The sequence below is a fragment of the Lontra canadensis genome, unplaced genomic scaffold, assembly GCF_010015895.1.
Source record: "Lontra canadensis isolate GAN:19392208 unplaced genomic scaffold, GSC_riverotter_1.0 scaffold96, whole genome shotgun sequence".
NCBI lineage: Eukaryota > Metazoa > Chordata > Mammalia > Carnivora > Mustelidae > Lontra > Lontra canadensis.
This window is the reverse complement of record NW_022631090.1, coordinates 6,968,293-6,985,967: the sequence shown is the minus strand read 5'-3', so window position 1 is coordinate 6,985,967 and position 17,675 is coordinate 6,968,293. Positions and strand designations below refer to the sequence as shown.

General features: G+C 41.2%; 1 protein-coding gene across 2 annotated transcripts in view; it reads right to left on the bottom strand.

Annotated features, from left to right (window-relative positions):
* Positions 1 to 12,945, bottom strand: part of HTR2C (5-hydroxytryptamine receptor 2C) — a 282,492-nt gene extending 269,547 nt beyond the window's left edge. For both annotated transcript variants that reach the window (XM_032837109.1, XM_032837110.1), the window contains exon 1: positions 12,379 to 12,945. The gene's annotated coding sequence lies outside the window, so the exon portion shown is untranslated. The remainder of the gene's footprint in view (positions 1 to 12,378) is intronic.
* Between the last annotated feature and the right edge of the window lie 4,730 nt (positions 12,946 to 17,675).

Here is a 17,675-nt window from a genome sequence, read left to right as displayed (position 1 = left end):
CCAAAGTTTGAATAGTTCCTTTAATAGTACTTTATGTCAACATAAATGGTATAACTTTAGATTCATTAAAGATAATAAGGAGCTAGATATCATTTTCAGAAGAAAGTAATTAGAAATCAAAAAGAACACAGAAAGGAGTCATGAACAAGGTATAAATGACCTTTCCTATTCTCTGTCAAACCATCTGTGGTCACACTCAAAGACTCAAGAGTTCTGAATATAAATACAGCAAATTGAATACTCCCCATAAAAGAAAGGTTCTGATATAGGGGAAAAAAAGATAATATGAAATGTAATTAAAGGCCTCGAGATGACTATCTGCCCACAAATGTCCTTTTCTTTTGAAACCCTTTATAAAGTAATAGCTTACATATGCAATTAAATCTAGGAATATATTAAAGGAAAAGACAATTTGTAATCATAAGGCTCAGTCATAAACTAAGCATTGACAACACTGATTTTCAGCAAGATACTAATGAAATCTTATGGAGGGACTGTAGCTACAGACAGTTTAATTTAAACTACCTAAAAATGGTTATGTTTAATTTGTGATTGAGAGCAGTGATGTCTTAAATTTGCTTTAATCAACAAAAGACAAAAAGAAGGGACATTTTCACTCATTTAGTGGTCTTTACAGAATCATTTCAAATTTAGGTTCTGGAGTGAAAGGAAAAGGACAAAATCAAGATCCTAAGTGAGACTTAGCTTTAGATTGTCTAAGGGATTCTTAAGTAGTTGAAGAAGAGTTATGACAATTACCTTCTAGGCTACAAAAATAAACTACATGAGCATTATTATTTGAAGTGGATTTTCAGAACACAAAAGTGCTGGTATTTTCATAGATTGTAGCATTGGAAAAGACCTTAGTAATCCATTCAGTCTGATTTACTTTTTTAACAGGTAAGAACATAGAGGCTGATAAAAGACTAGAATGCAAGTCATTTAACTCTAAATTTGTACTCTAAAAACCTTTCCCCACAGTGCTCATGTGCTCTTACATATTAATTATTCAGCATATATATATTGAAAGAACCCACAATGTGTAATGGTCTAATGATGTATGCAGAGGGTAGTTGGGGTAAAGGTATAAACATGAATAATAAATAATTTTGTCCTCTGTGATTTCATAATCCAATAGGAAAGATAATGCTCAAATTAAAAAGCCAGATGATGTGTATAAAACCTTGAACACCAAGCCTGGCACCTGGGTGACAGAACTTAAACCTAAAAAACAGAAAACAGACAAACAAAACCAGACGCAATACAGTGTGCCATGTAAGTAGCACAATTAATGATATATTTTTGTTCAGATTAGAAATTCAAATTTTACTATTCTTATATATGTGGGTGTCAGCCTGGATAATTTTTTAAAGATTTTATTTATTTAGAGAGATAGAGAACATGCACAAGTGGAGAGAGGGGCAGAGGGAGAGAATCTCAAGCAGACTCCCTCCTGAGTGCAGGGCCTGACATAGGGCTCCATCCCATGACCCTGAGATCATGACCTGAACCACAATCAAGTCATTCACTTAACTGACTGAGGCACTTGGGTGCCCCAAACTACAGAAAATTTGTTTTATGACCAGTAGCCCCTTTATACAAAATCATAACACATTTAGTTTTATGTATTATATCTTGGCTTTATAATCTTCATAATGACCTTAGTCCCTTCCATAACCCCAACTTAATTAAACAGTACATCTTTCTCTGAATTAAGAATGTGACTGTTTACAATTATTTCCTAATGTGGCCCATTACCTGGAGTTCATTACCTCATGACCCACCTTGCGGTCTTTTTATTTCACCTTGACATTTGGCATCTGGTTGCTATTAACCATACAGATGATTTGCCCAGAAGTTGGGCAGCGTGATTTTGTGGCACTGTGCTGCGCATGGGTGATGTGCAAGGTTCAAACATGTGCAAGGCTCTGAAGTGAGCCGTAAGGCACTAACCCAGAGATTCTATAATCATCGTGGGAATGAAAAGGGTGAAACTTTTGAGTAGTATTTGGTAAAAATAATTTAGAAGCTATATTGATGGATTTAACTGAGAATACATGGAGAAAGGTGATCCAACAATGACTCCAAGGCAGAAAGAATAAGCATTCTTTCAAATTTCATGAAAAAGTAATGTGGGAGGAGGGATAGAGTACTTTTTAAACTTCTAACAGTGTAAGTGTGTTGTGCTACAGAAATAAATGTACTTGGGCTCCTGGGTGGCTCAGTAGGTTAAGCATCTGCCTACCATTTAGGTTATGATCCCAGGGTCCTGGGATAGACTCCTGCATTTGGCTCCCTCCTCAGCGGGGATCCTGCTTCTCTTTCTGTCCCTCCCCCTGCCTGTACTCTCTCTCTTTCTCTCTCACAAAAATAAACAAATAAAAATACTTTAAAAAAGAAAGAAATGTACTTTTATTTGATCTTGTTGCTTCATCTAAATCAAGAGACTCAGAATATCAATTATAGATATGAACACATTTGATGTTGTCTATACCATAAATTGCAGAACTGTATTATTATTATTATCATTATTATTATTTCAGAGAGAGAGAGAAAGATAGAACACTAGCAGGTAGGAAGGGGCAGAGGGAGAGGGAGAGAGAGAATCTCTAAAGTCCAATGAAATGTTAAGTATACAGTAGACCCTCAACAGATACTTGCTGAAATTCCATAATTGTTACAAGCTTTTTATTCACCTTCATTATGTAGTTGGCTAATTTGACAGATAAACACAGATCATGAGTTTTGTCAATTGGCTTACAAAACATTTAGATAATGGGCTGAGGTTTGGTAGTAGAAGCAGGAAAAGTTGAGGTAGACCATTATCCAATGAGAGGCGATAATGAACATTCAAACTAAAGAATCAGCACGTGTTACTTTAAGATTTTGGAAAGGAAGAGTCATTGTATCAGACAGAAAGTGTAACAGTGGTTGCCCAGGGTTTGGGCTGGAGGGGAAATTGTTTGGAGGGTATAGAAGCTTCAGTTTTACAAGATGCAAAGAATAACAAAAATGGTTGGTGGTGATGGTTGTACAGCTGCAGAATGGTTAAGAAGTTGACTTTTGGGGAGCCTGGGTAGCTCAGGGGGTTAAGCCTCTGCCTTCGGCTCAGGTCATGATCTCGGGGTCCTGGGATCGAGCCCCACGTTGGCTCTCTGCTCAGCGGGGAGCCTGCTTCCTCCTCTCTCTCTGCCTATTTGTGATCTCTGTCAAATAAATAAAATCTTAAAAACAAACAAAAAAAAAGAAGTTGACTTTTATGTGCATTTTATGACAATAAAAATCACTTAAAGAAAAAAGAAGTAACCATCCTAATAGAAGATATCTTACAAAGGGAAAAAAGAGTCATTATATCCACAAGAAGTTTTTGGGCTTATAGTTCTACCATCTTCATCAATTCTATTCATTTGTTTATAATGATTTTCTAAGTAGGAATAGAAATACAATGAGAAGACGAGAGAAATAAGTCTATGAAGAAACCAGCTCATTTATGCTTTCTTAAAACTTGGTTTAAAAAAGTTTTGTTGGAGAGATACCAGATCCTTCTTGTTTTACTTCCACCAAGAATAAAATCACCAAATTCTCTCTGTATCTATTTTAGACTGACATTACATTTAATAATGTGAGATATGAGAATATTAGCCCCTTGGGAATCAGTGACTAACAAAACAAAAAAGAGAATCTAAAACAATCTAACCACAAGCCACTAAACATTAAAATATTTTTAACTGTTTTTCTAATCTAAGATTTAAAAAAACCTAAGAGTCATGATTTTACCACTCATAGCAATTCATTAATAGTAACCTCTGATTTCCTATTATAAAAATGTGGTAATAAAGCTCTTATTTACAAATTTATTTGTTGCAAAGGCATTTGGGAATTGTTATTTTATTTTTTTAAAGATTTTACTTATTTCTTTGACAGAGAAAGAGATCACAAGTAGGCAGAGAAGCAGGCAGAGGCAGAGGGGGAAGCAGAGCAGAAAGTCCGATGTGGGGCTCCATCCCAGGACCCTGAGACCATGGCCTGAGCTGAAGGCAGAAGCTTAACCCACTGAGCCACCCAGGTGCCCTGAGAATTGTTATTTTAAAAAGAAAAAGTTCTGCTCCACTCTGAACCATCAACTCATACCACAAAATGAGTGTAGACCTTTGAGGTTACTAATTAAAAACTAAAAAACAAGGGAATGCTACAGCCAGAATACGGAATTGATCCTAATCATTGATCATTACCTTTACCAGATATGTATGTGGCCAAAAGAATAGGGGCTCTCTTTCTCTCCTTTATATCTATCATCTATTTTATAAAATATTTATATATATTTATAGTTATGTATTTGTGAATGAACTGAAAAATTAAAACTGCATAAGATAGGGCTAAGCTTTAGTTGTAAACTAGGTTAAGAAGATTTATAATTTCTTAATTGTTCTAAAATGTGTTGAGAGAGATGACATGACAGCATTTTAGAGAAAACTGTTATTCTGTTAGATGCTTTGGGTTCTCAAGTTTTATTGGCCAGATGTGCTAGAAATTCTACTCTATTTCTTCTTTCATTTTCTTTCACCTTTAACTACTGGAACATACATTCCTAGGAGGATGGATGGATGGATATATAGATATAGATATAAATATAGATTTAGATTGAGGAGTTTGCTGTATATGTGGTCTGGTCAGCAAAAGCTTTATGCAAGAGGTGGGGCTTAAACCAGACCTTGAAGACTAGGCAGAATTTAGATAGGTTTGGGAGGGGGGAGTACCAACCACAGGACTGAGCCACCCAGGTGCCCTGAGAAATAATTCTTAATGACCCTTCTGCTCCTTCCACTCTCAGAACTCTAGGATTTCAATTTTTCTGTTCAATTTCTATGTAGGCAACTGTATATAAAGGAATAAACTTGAATGGCCTTTGTTGTGGTGTCACATATAGGACAAACCACACACACTTTTGTGTCCAACTTACTGTCATGACGCCTTTTTCCAGTCACTCTCTGTACATACCAGCATTATTTCCCTGATTTTATTTCAATCTTTAAATGGTTTCTGTAAGTCCCCTGTCCCTCAGTCCCTCAGCATTAAAAGGACTTACTCGTTAGCTTTACTTTTTTCTTGATAACTGAATTTACAGATGAAATGTCACATGCCTATCTTACTACTTTGTCAAACAGCATATTAATGATTAATGGGCACTGTCAGTAATAATATCCTCATTTTAACAGGCAAATCTGTTCTATCCAAAGACTAATGGCTACAGTTTGAAAGATAAATTAGCCAATTCCTAAGCAGAGACAGTAGAGTTTACTGCTTAACAGCATCATCTCTGGAATTAAAACTGCCACATCTCAAGCTTGGTTTTGGCTAGTCAGTTAAAGTGGACTATTTAACTTCTTTGTGGTGCCTTAGTTTCCCCATCTGCAAATTGCGGATATTAGTTGTACTTTCTCCTAGGGTAATTGTGATGCTTATACATGTGAAAACATGAAAATCTCTTAGAAATCTGTAGTACATCGTAATTTTCAATAAACAACCGCTGTTCTTGTCATCTTTTATACCTCTTTTGTGAAGAATAATTACGTGCTAACTTGGGCAAGTCTTCCTACCTCGATTATAGGAAGCTATACTTGAAAGTATTATGACTTTGATTAGTGAGAAAATGAGAGATACTTGAGTTTAAAATACACTTATAAAAATTTTGAACACTGTGACATTTATTCATAGGCATTCACTAATGACTTTAAAGACAATAGTCATTTTTTTAGAAAACTGAAAAGATAAAGAGAACCCTAGTCAGAGTGGCCATTCCTATTCTTCTCTAGATATTGACATCACCTTTGGTTTGGGTAGTGTTTAATTTTTATTTTAAACATTTTTATATTGAACCTACTCTCCCACATCCTGCATTATAATGTTGATTCAACTCTGAATGCTCACCCTCCCCTCCTTACTCCCAATCAAACTGTTTCAATTTTCTTTGGAAGGCTACATTCACTACTCACTTTTATTCTTTCCAGGCTCAGCTAGCCGCTTTGTACAGTAGTTCATGCTGCACCAAGGTGTCTTGAACTAACTCTCCATTCCCTGATTCCTCTATAGCTCACTCCTTTTTATCAGAAATCTACTCCCTTTAGTGTCCACCAGAGGATACTTTGTTTTTATAGTCCTGCACTGAATAATGAGAAACATGTTTAAGAATGTGGGGCAGGTGAAGTGGTCTTTGCTGACCACCTATATACTCTCAACATTGTTCCATGTGCCAAAAGAAACTCTGATAGAGGAGTATCATTGGGGATGGAATGGGGAATAGGCTCATGAAACTACTTAATGGAAAATGGGTCAGAAGGCAAGTGTGGTTAATTTTAATAACTAACTTGAAATGTATTAATAATAGTAGTCTGTTACAAAGGATCCATTTTTATATAAAGAAGGTTAAAGAAGCTGGTATGTGGAAGGCAAGGAGACAAAAAGAACCATGCAAGATAATGCAAAAAAGAAAAGACCCTATTGGGTGCTTGGGAGACTCAGTTAAGCACCTGCCTTCAGCTCAGGTCATGACCCTCTGGTTCCTGGGATGGGGTCCTGAGTTGGGCTCCCTGCTCAGCAGAGAGCCTGCTTCTCCCTCTCCCTCTGCTGCTCCCCCTGCTTATGCTCTCTCACTCTCTAACTCAAATAAAGAAATAAATAAAATCTTTAAAAAGAGAGGGAAGATGATATCATGGATGAAATCTTTAGGATATAGAAGAAAACAGGATCCAGTATATAGAGGGAGAAGTTAACTTTGGAGAACAGGGGTTCTTATTTTTCAAAGGTAAAGCAAGAGAAGTAAGCACAGAAGTGATAAATGTCTAGAGGCAGAGGAGAGAGAAGCTACTAAAGATGACATCTTCCTTATCCATCTCCTTTGCTTCATTTTCTCTGTGCAGCGTGAAAAGTAAAATTGATGGAAATTAGGGGATATGGGAGGAAATACCAAAGTTGGCAAGAGTTACAGAACTGTGGAGCCTGTCTAGGAGTATAGGAAAGGGAGTCAACACATAGACTTGGCATATAAAAGGATTACTGAATGGTCTTGAGGGCCCAGCTGAGGCTGGAGACTATAAATGTGTAGTTTTGTTAGCTTTCTCCAGTAATGCTCAGAGATCAGAGTTGAAAATAGAGCAGATTAGCCCAAAGGAGTGGAGGTAAAAGGTGGGGCCTGGGAAAGGGCAACGAGGAGTGGAGTGTGGAGAAACATCGTGATTGGCGTAAGGGTCAGACTAAGAAGGAAATGAAGTGAAACCAAGAGGGTGCCTGGGACATCTTATGAGGTTGAGAAGCAGATACAAAAGAAGCTTGGTGCGGCGTGAGTGGATACTGAAAGTCATAATCTGAGCATAGTATTTCTGAACTTAAAAGTTTAGAAAGTGACGTATTTCGGGGTGTCCACGGGGCTGAGGACAATGGAAAAAAAGAGGTCAAGGAATTATGAGGCTTGACTATTATTCGGCAATCATCATAAATAATGAAGTCTCTAGAAAATGGCAAGATTAAAAATGGACAATAAGAAGAACCAGATGCCAAAAATTTCAGTGAGGCTGTAGACAGCAAAGACAAGAAAGAAATGCTGAAATGCTGTAAGCATCAATAAAACATCATTTAAATAAAAGTAGAAGAGACTGGTTCTAGTATGCTGGAAGTTAAAAAAAAAAAAAAAGAACTGGGAGAGATTCACCTACAGAGTTAAGTACTTCCATTTGGAAGAGTAATAAGACTCATAAGTGGGGAGAAGCAGAGGATAAGAATTAATCCATCTGCACTTGAGGGATCTGTTAGGAAGCAGGCAAGCTTCTATGGGAGTAATCCAAGCAGGAAAATTCCAGATTTTGGTTATAGCAAGGAGGTGGAGGAAGTGTTCAGTGAAAAAGCCTAGGATCCTTCCTTTCCAAAAGAACTTTCTGCAATGATGGAGATAGTCTGTATCTGCACTGTCCAATAGGTAGTCACTAGCCACTTGTTCTTGCTGAGTAGCTAAAATGTGGTCTGTGAGACCGAGGGACTGAATTTATAATTTTACTTAATTTCAATTAATTTAAATTTCAATAGCCATTATGTGTATGTAAGTATGTAGTATGTGGTTCTAAAGGCTGTTGACAGCTGTCAATTGATTTATGCTTAGTTATTAATAGGTAATGACAAAAGTAAGTTACCCCTCTAAGAGGATGTTTGTATTTAAAGGAGACAGTGACTGAAACCGGAAACTCCTCAATGTAGAATTTTAAGTGCTGCTGCAAACCATGAAAGCTACTAATTTGGGGGCCAAATTAATTAGTTAATAATTAATTAATTAATGCTTCTCAAATTCAAGCACGTAACTGCTCCTCTGTGAACAAAGTTAACGCTAATGAAGAAAATTGACTTTACGAAATGCCAACTATATATACAACATTGTAATAAACAAGTATCTTAGTAAACTGCAGATGGCACAGTCTTAAACACAGCTGAGAGGAGGAAGGATTAGATGGGATGAAGTTGAGATGCTGGGTACAGGGAGGGGAAAAAAAAAAAAAAACACCATAATTGAGATTCCTGCTCGTGTGCATCTTATTTGAACTCCTGCTTTTACTCCATCATTTATGTATAAAATGTCAGAAATGACTGCCGAAGAGTTGTTGTGTGTGACCATTAGATTCAATCTGCTAGTGACTGGCTAAATAATAGTGCAGCTTAACCTCTTGGTGGGTTTCAATGTTCCTCGTTTAAAATGGAGATCACGGGTGCCTGGGTGGCTCAGTGGGTTAAGCCGCTGCCTTCAGCTTGTGTCATGATCTCAGGGTCCTGGGATGGAGCCCCGCATCAGGCTCTCTGTTCATCAGGGAGCCTGCTTCCCCCTCTCTCTCTGCCTGCCTTTCTGTCTACTTGTGATCTCTGTCAAATAAATAAATAAAATCTTAAAAAAATAAAAATAATAAAAATAAATAAAATGGAGATCACGAGGCTGTTTTGCTGCCACATTGTCAGTATATTTTGAAGAAAGCCCCTGATGGATGGATCAATTGATGGAACACTCATTGAGCTGGTGATTGGAGGTTTCTGAGACTCCAGAGTATACAAGTTGTAGATAAAATAACATAGGTATACTGGAGCAGTGACAAATAAATGATAATAATAAACAAACACAGCTTTGTCCAATAACTTAAAAATTTTAAATACTTAATATCCATGTGCTTCACAATAAGCATATAAAATTAATATATTATTACATTAATGTATAACATACTAACATATGTTCTTACATTACAATAATATATGTTATTAACTCCAACTTACAGTCAGGCTTTCCTGGTTTGCTCATGGCTATCCACGCTGTTAGTGATACTAATTTATGATTTCTTCCACTAGTCAATGCTAATCTTTACCAGATGCGCTACTAAAATAATCTCAATACAAGCACTATAGATTCTTATTCTGTGAGATATTCCATTGCTATAAGAATTGAGTGGTAAGAGGTTCTTTGATGATAATGCCAAATAGCCGGAAGCTTCTGGAGACATGTTAACCTGGGACTTATTTGCCTGGAGGCTCAGAAAGCGACCACCTTCTTCCATCTCAGAACTTCAGCAATTGATTAAGAGTAGCTGAAGATACTTGATGTTAGTTTTGGACAATCTCTCTCTCAAATTTTGTTTTAATTTTTGTGTTTCCCTTGAGTAGAGAGAAATAACTTTGACTTGAAGGAAATAAATGGGATAGTAAAATAACAGAATTCTTGCTGGCTTCAGATCGTTATTCAGATTTAGGTATTCACCAGCTAAATGCAGAAATATTCCTAAATAATTAAATTACAAATGGTAGTGGTAATCCTGCACATCTCTCATGATTTTATAATTTATTTTTCAGAGGAAAAATTCACTGCCTGTAAACCTCTGGGGGGTGAGATGCCCATGTTTGCTTAAACCTTTGGTGGATCAGTCCAACATTGTATCAGAGATGCTAGGTTTTTAAGATTTTACTTGTATTGTTAAAGAAATAAACATATTTTCCCCAGGTAGCCTTGAAAGCACAAAGAAAATATTTTTTATTCCATTGCCGTAAGCTAATCTGTAAGAATACCTTGAGAGATGGAAGGAAAAAAAATCCAACGTTACCAATAAAAGGAGAATATCTAACTCATCGTAGGTCTTGTTATGAAAACCATGTGAAATGTAATATATGTAATGCTTCTGGCTCTGTGCGTGGCATCCAGCAGGTTCGCAAAAATGTCAGCTCTCACCTCTTCCCATGAATTCATACTGCACCAAAGCCTGTCATGTTATTATCTGAAAATATCATCATCCTCATCCATGACAGCTCTATAGATCCCTCAGGAAAGCATAGGAAGGGTTAATAACCTTCTCTAGATTATGCAGATAGAAAAACACTGCCATTGTTGACTGAAGCACCCCAGATCCTACCTTGAAATTGCAATCACAAGCCTTATCCAACTTCGGAATTTCAGGACTTACCTTGGGCTTGTTGCTGTAGATGATAATAGCTAGTAGGGAAGAAATTGCATGGATGAAATAAATAAGTATTTTTACTTCCTCCCCCAGAGGGTTAGAACATATTTAAGGAATAAAAAAAATTAATTATATATTCTACAACCCACTTTCCCAAAATACAGAAAAAAAACTTTAATTACCCCCACCCGTGGCAGGGGTGAGGTGTGTGGGGGGAAGGGTGGAGATGCCTCTCAAAGATCAAGGTATCAGGGTGCAAAAAAATTATACTCTTCCTAAAGGATGATGTTCAAGGTGACTTAAATACTGCCCAAAAAAACCCCCCCAAAACCCACAATGATTATGGTAGATATCTTCTTTTTCGCCCCTGTGGGGCATGTCAGTTGGCCCTTTTCATTGTGTCTACACATACGTGGTCAACTACAGTAACACCTTGTTTCTACCGTGTTCATGTTTTGATTGTCAGAATGGCTGATCTGTGGATAAACTTCTTTAACATTGAAACTCTAGAACCCAGATGTCCTTTTGCACCACTGCGTGTGAGGTCACAAATGTCTGCAAACTGGGGAGCTCAGTGGTTACTCACTGCACAGCGTCTTCCCCAACCCCAATCATTTTAGCTAAGTGCTATTCCCCCTAGAGCAAGGTTCCCTCCGTTAGCCTGCCTGAAAGGTATGTGGTGAGGGGCATATGCACTTAGTGGCTCAGCAGCCAGAGGTTTCCTTGGATGGGACTTGCGATGGTAAATATTAATGAAGAAGCTGAGCGGTACTGGCAATGATTCTCGACCAAATTAGATATTCTCTAAGAGTCAAATGTCGCCCGCTGAATCTGAGTGGAGGAATGCCGTTGCTTAAAATAAAGGGGTCTTGAACACAATACAACATGTTGGTCGCCTCAGGTCGCATACTACCCAACCGGAAGCAAAAGGCAAGGGCCACGGCGCAAAAAAAAAAAAAAAAAAAAAAAAAAGAAAAGAAAAGAAAAAAGAAACAGACACAGGGACACGTTTTGCAATGACGAACTTTATGTGGCTTCAGGAACAGCAACCTGTTCTCACACTTAGCAATTCCGAGGTACACTGTAAGACTGCTGGTCAGGTTAAACTGAGTTAATGAACCAGAATAAGAGGCAGCACTGGAGACTTCCGCAATCCTCTTCAAAATATAGTGACTTAGGTAAACTAATAAAAAGGCTTGCTGAATGCCCTTATACTCTCCTCTTAAACTTACGTGACCATCAGCAGCGCTGTTCAAATTCAGCCCACAGCTGTTAGACCCAGACACAGATCCGCAGTGTTCATCTCCCCAGAGTTACCCGTGTTCACTCAGACCCTCCGAAAACTGGGGTCGGTTTTTAATGAGAACATCATAGAGGATCCTTCGCCCCATTTTGCTCCCACGATTCCAAGCCTTGTGTCCCCCTCCAACCTTCCTGAAATCGGATTTCTTAAAAACGTAGCCCGTATCCCCAATTCAGTTGCACCTTCCGCAGCCAGAACCTCTGCCCAGAGACACCCACGTTCACTCTCCCCCCGCCCTTCATTTCTTGAGACCCCCACGCTCGCCTCCTGTTTCTCTCTCAGCAATCAGGGCGCTGGATTCTCGAGACCACCTCCCCACTCCCCGCCATCCGCCCAGCGCCTTCATCTCCAGTCCCCGCTTCCCAACCTCCTTTGACGTTTCAGTGCCCCTCCCGTGGAACTAATAACCTCTCTCCTCCCAGAGACCCCAGTGTCCGTGAGCTGTGCGTTCAGAGTCCTTCCCTACCCCCCGCTCCCCACCTCCCGCTCGGACCAGCGCAGTTCTGCAAGCTGCAACCATCCGGGACCTGTCCCCGCTCCCCACCCCATCCCCCGCCTAAACCGTTAGGGTCTCGGCTACCGATGCAGCTCGGGGCTCCAACTTACCACAAGCGTCCGGGAGGAAGACAAGGCAACGGTCGCCGCGGCGGCAGCTAGACGAAAAACGGACCCGGCTGCAATCGCCCAGCGGAGCCCGCGGCAGTCAGTGCGCTGCGCTGCGCTGCGCGCCGCAATCTCGCGCCTCGGCGGAGGGAGGGACGGAGGGAGCTCGGCGCGATAGTAAGCACCGGCGAGTCGACCTCCTCTGGGCGACCGTGCGCCCCCGGACAGGTTTGGCTGGTTTTGCTCCACTATCTTACTCTAGCTTAGTAACTGACCACCTCCAGCATCTCTGCACTATTCGCGTCTTCTTTCTTCTTCGATGGCCCCTAACTAACTACACTACTCTAAACGGACGAAGGCCATCACGCGAGCGCCACGACGATCTCGACGACTCCGACGACAACGGTGTGCAAGAAGGAAGAAAAGTTCATATGCAATCGCAGGTAAGGGGCGGCAGGCCGATGGAGCAGCCAAGGTTGGCAATCTAGCTGCTCCAAAGGCAGGATCAGAAAGATTGGTGCGCCGTAGGCTGTGAGCTTCCTCGGCGAGCACCAGAGCGCCTACCCCGCGCTGGCGATGCTGCACCGCTCTCTTGGGCCAAAATCGGAGGAGGGGTGGAGCCAAGAGCGACCAATCAGCGCTCAACGTTACACTGCCCCCGGCCTGTTTGGGCCGTTTCTTAGTGCATCTGGAGCCTGCTGGCAGGGGGCGCGAGACCCCATGGTGGTGGTGGTGGCGGTGGTGATTAACTTGATTTATGAGGCCTGGATACTGGTGGGGGTACCGGGGTCACGGGGGGGGGGGATCTGTCTCAAGAATGCACCCTTAAAAATTGAAAAAAACACTCTTCCCAAACACACACACACACACACACACACCCTTAACATTTCCTAAGTCTCAGAAGTTCTACCAAGCTTTGAAACTCCCTCGGAGGTTCCGGGCTCCAACTCCTAAACCCTTTCCCCAATTGGAGCAACTGAGGCATTCACAAGGTCAAGCACATTTAGTGAGCAAAGGCCGAGGTTCTCGGTCCCTCTTTCTCCTTTGTCCCTAACCTCAAATGCAGTGAAGGGAGAAAGGAAGACTCTTGGCCTTCATGCCCCAAGAGGGCACAGCTTAGTTTCCTTCTTGACCCCACAGCCCTCTCTAGGTGCTTAGGAAGACACTCCCAAGAAACACACTTAGAAAGACACTGCCTAAAGGAGGGCAGCTCCTTTGGGTTTCTGAAGTGGGGCTGCTCCTATTTCTCTGGTCCAGAGCCTGAGGCCCACAGCCAGTTGGTTGCCCAGCCGCTGGGAGGGCTGCCTTGGCATGGTCAAGACAGCAGGGTAAGGAGGAAACAGCAAAAGCTCCCTTTTGGCAACTAACGGGATGCCTAGCTGCAGCCCCACAAGCAGAGCTCTTCTCCACTGGCTCCCAGGCGCCACCGGGCAGATGCCTGCGGTGTCCGGGCTGCCCCGGCAGAAGGGAGGTGGTCGGAGCCACCATGGCCAAGACACCTAGGAGGTACCAAGACCAAACTTAGAGATGGAGAAGATCCCACTGAGAGGGGGGCAAAGGAGATTCCTTCTAAGAAGAAATGGGGAGGGGGGGTTGTCTCCGGTCTTGGCTGAGGCTCCGTGGCGATATACCGAGGGCCGCGGGAGAAGTGGGGACTGGATCCCTGCCGGTCCCAGGTAGCTGCACCTAAGAAAGAGATCGAGACCCCGGTTTGACTCCTTAAGACCAGATCGCAGAGCGCCGATTATGTGGAACAGGCGACAGGGGAAGCCATACAGCAGCTAAGAGGATCGAACTCCAGGGAGTGCAGAGGGAAGGAAGCATCTGGCCGCTCTGGGGACCTTTCACCTCATTAGCCCCAAAAGTTAGGGTTGGGGAAGGAGGTGGGAGCAATGCTAGGAGTTGGGTCCTATCCTTATTCCGAGTCACTTCTTTCTGTGCCTTGGTTTCCCAATTGGAAAAAGAACGTATTGGTTTATTTCAATAGGGGCTTTTGGGAATCCTAGGATTCCCTCCATCCCAACTGAATTCACACACTTTTGCAGCGTTCTGATTTTAATTTGGCAGTGAACATACTGTCCACACCCAAGTTCTGTTTCGCAAAGGAAAAACCCATCGCAGTTTTCTTCATTAAACAGTAGCATCTGTTGAATGCTACTGTATGATGCCGCGCCGGCGGCGGCGGCGACAGCGCTGCCAAGTCCACGGACTGCACAACGTTCACATCTTGAGAAATGCTATGTTAGCGAACAGTAATTTGTAAATATTGAAGAGAAAAATGTATGTCTTCTTTTTAAATAATTAAGCACTCATCTTTTAAAATTCCCCAAGTGTCCTTTTTCTCTATCCCCGTGAGCACACGATGCTTCGTTCTAGCTTTTGTGGAGGGACTTATTTATTTTGTTGGAAGCTGAGACATTAGTTTTACTTTGAAACATGTAAATAAAAATCTCTGTGATACATTCTCCAGGCAATATGGACTCTGCTGAGCCCAGAGCCTGAGATAGCATCTACCGAAACCCGGGACCTCAAGGGCTCCCTAGAGAGCTGGCTTAGAGCCGCTGATCGCAATAACAATGATGAGGATGAGTGTGATAATCATAATCATAATAATTATTACGATTACTACTACTACTACTATTACTACTACTACTACCTATCTCGCTGTTTAGGCTGTTATCTCTTGCCCCTCGAGAAAGGCAAAAGTACTGAGAAGGACCCGTGGTGAAGCCCACTCTGGGATGGGGAAGGTTTCCGGTGCATCACGGAGTTAGCTAACCCGGCGGTGGGCTGGAGCGCGCCTGGGCTTCCGAATTCCAGTACACACGGGCAGGCAAATTTGCCTTTGAGCGGCGCTCGCCGAGTGGTCAGGAGCCGGTAAGCCTGAGCCAGAGCCGGGGACGCAGCCGGGCTCGGGGCACGGGGTTCAGCCAGGAGCGCTAGCTCCACTTTCCTGGCACAGGCGGTGCATACCACACTTTGGGTTCTCTAGGTGGCGGCCTGGCCCAGCGCTAGCGGATTCGATGGGGTTTGGTGGTTTTGGCAACACTAACCGAGAGAGTATAGTGCAAGGAGTAATTTAGGGCGCACTTTAAGATCGGGAAAGCCAACTCAAAGCAAGCACATGCCGGCGCGCTCTGCGGTCGCCAGAGAGGTTTTCTCGAACTCCTGCCTGAACTGTCCCGGGGAATCAGCTGAGGATTTTTTCCGGCTTTCCCTTCTCTTCCTTAGGTCTATGGAAGTTTTCCCTGGAAAGAGGAGCCATTTACTGTGAAATCCTCGGCTTTGACTCAAATCCCCAGCGGTCCCCGGAACAGTTCCCCAAAACGTGCCCGTTTTCTAAGGATATAGACACGCTTTTGCAACTTACACCAGGGGGATTCCCCTCATCTCAAACATGTACCTTTCCAAAACTCCAGATTTAAAATTCAGGAAGGATCTAAAGAAGATTGCTACCAAGTAGATAAAAGTTCCTCGTGTTTTAAGACTTTGGGAACGTTCTTTTGAACAATGGTAGCCCACTGGAAAAACCTACTTCTTTATTCATTACTATTTCTCCTCTTGACCAGAAAACCTTATTATAACAAACGTAAAGGATTATAGGTTTCTAGACTATCCTTGATTTATTGATAAGCGTCCTGGTTCTGGAAAAATATTCCAAGGCAGATTTTTTTGCAGAGCAAAAGAAACTACACAAAAAATTCTACCTGGAGATTTTTACTATAGGACGTAAATGCAAGACATTTTGATATTCCTTCCACATATGTATGTATGTGTATATGTGTGTGTGTGTGTGTGTGTGTGTGTGTAGTCTAAAGGAAATTCTGATAGAGGGTTTTTTGGTGATTTTACAATTGTATCAGGTAATATTTTCAGCATTTCATATTTTTGCTTAGCCGGAAAAAACCAGGATCATATCCATAATGTCCATCACTGAGGCATGATAAACGAAGAGATAAACTTTCGTATTATTTTACACAGCAAATTTCTCCTTTACAGTTCCTCAAGTGGGGTCATTGAATATGAAAAAAAATCTTAGATACAGATGGCTCATTATAGAGGAAATCTTTTCAAAGTTTTTAGGATTATTTTTAATGAAAACCAAAGCAGTTGAACTCTATGTGCTGTGTAGGAAGGCAGGGGGCAGTCTCTGATCACGCCAGTCTTTCTCTGAGTGCAGCTTGTTTTTGGAAAGATCCCTGTTTTAGCGAAAAACAACAAGCAACTCTGGTTCTGTGATACTCTCATCCCTGGTTGGAGAAAAAACTGAAAATCTTTGGGGAAGATTGGGAAGTTCCCGTCTACATATTTTGCCACTTCTCAGAATTAAAAGGTAGATCAAGAATGAGAATATGTGCTTGTTATTATTTTTTAAACAGATGTTACTGAATTAACTTAATTGTATCTGACATCTTTGTAGTTGTGACTTCTAGCGATCAAGTATATATTTTTAAAAAACCCACAATATACACATGTCAGTTGGAATCGGGAGAGGTATGGATTCTAGTAGCCTCACCAAAGAGGAGGAAGAGCAACAAGCTACTTAGATGTCAGTTCTTTAGAGAAACATGGGTTGTCATGGAGCACATTTATGCTATGATGAACGCATTTTATATTATGGACATGCATTTTATTCTTCCAGCACAGAATGAGAAGGATGGCAATTAGGACCTTTTGCTTAAATTAAACTGAGATTGAAAGGCAACAGTGGTTTTTCTTTCATTCCTGGCCCTGAACTATCAGTTTGCTGCCTCTACGTCTTATTCTGACTCTTTCAGACCACTCTGATCTCTACTGTGCATTCCTGCAGTAATTAGGACTTCTGTTATGCATGAGAATATTTGCTTGTTTGAGATTTGTCTCTGAAGTTCATGCATGTGGCTTTCCTGGTCTGTAAATCAATATTATTGCGCTATTTCAAATGAAGTATGCCATTGTGCCTTGCTAGCTGTTTTCTTCTTTCCTTTTTGTAAGAACCATCTCCTCAACCAAATTAGAAGTATCTCAGGGAAAAGGGTTTACTCATATTCTTTTCTTCATCAACTTTGTTCCTGTTTATCCTACTACTGGGCAAAAATAATATAAATAACAATAACTGTTAACCATTGACACAAAAGGGGTTAGGATGAAAAGTCAAGAAGGACAGGGCTGGTAAATCCTGAATTTTTCAAGGACCTGAATATAAATATAGAAAGTATATACTAAATTGGCCCTTCATGCAAAGAGATCATGACAATTTGAACAGACCAGGATAAAACTTAATAGGAAAAAAATGTAAGATGCTGAATGGGGGGTAGCAA